The sequence below is a fragment of the Vombatus ursinus genome, unplaced genomic scaffold (assembly GCF_900497805.2).
Source record: "Vombatus ursinus unplaced genomic scaffold, bare-nosed wombat genome assembly UNPS02006874.1, whole genome shotgun sequence".
Classification (NCBI taxonomy): Eukaryota; Metazoa; Chordata; class Mammalia; order Diprotodontia; family Vombatidae; genus Vombatus; species Vombatus ursinus.
The window spans coordinates 11,647,646-11,648,383 of record NW_020946652.1 but is presented as its reverse complement, the minus strand read 5'-3'; the positions used below and the strand labels follow the sequence as shown (position 1 = coordinate 11,648,383).

Here is a 738-nt window from a genome sequence, read left to right as displayed (position 1 = left end):
GTTGGGCTTAGAAAGACAGGTTTCCCACATTCATTAGGCTCACTAGGTTTCTCTCCAGAATAAAGTCTATGATATGCAGTAAAGTCTGATTTAGATGTAGAAACTACCTCCCTAGAGCAAATTTTGTGACCTTTCCTTGGCTCTGAAGATAAAATGAAGCTCTCTCTGCCTGTACTGTATTTGGGAAGATCCTTTTCTAGAAATACTCTATGTTGTACAAAAAGCTTTGGTTCTAAACTGATGCTTTGGACATATTCAATACCGGTACAATCCATCATTTTGCTGGGGGTCTTCCTCTGCGTGAAATTTACTTGCTGAGAACTTCTATTCTCCATGCTCTGCTGCCTTTCTAATCTGGCATCACAGTCCCAGGCTTCTCCCAAGCTAGAGACACAGAGACCATCCTTTGTGAGTCTGTCCTGGAACAACTGCCTCACAGAAATGTCCAGTTTTGGAGTTGACTCCTTGTTTTCAGGCCTTGTATCCCAATCTGTAAAAAAGAAAGAAAATGGAAATATCCCCAGTACCCACTTGCTATACACTTCCTCCTTGTTCTGTGCCTCTTCCAGAAGCAATTATTGTTCAACTTTACAAGGGAGAATAAGTCAGCCTTGTTGGCACAGTCCCTTCTAGTCTAAACAAAGATTTCCCATTGACCCTCACCACCACCTTGTGAGGGAGGAAGGATAGCGATTATAGTTTATAAGAGAAAACGGAAGCTCAGAACGATTTTCATGA

General features: G+C 41.9%; 1 long non-coding RNA gene across 1 annotated transcript in view; it reads right to left on the bottom strand.

Moving 5' to 3' along the window:
* Positions 1–154: 154 nt before the first annotated feature.
* The window catches only part of LOC114033342, a 2,855-nt gene continuing 2,271 nt past the window's right edge, over positions 155–738 (bottom strand). The window contains exon 2 of the long non-coding RNA XR_003567968.1: positions 155–490. This is a non-coding gene — a long non-coding RNA (uncharacterized LOC114033342). The remainder of the gene's footprint in view (positions 491–738) is intronic.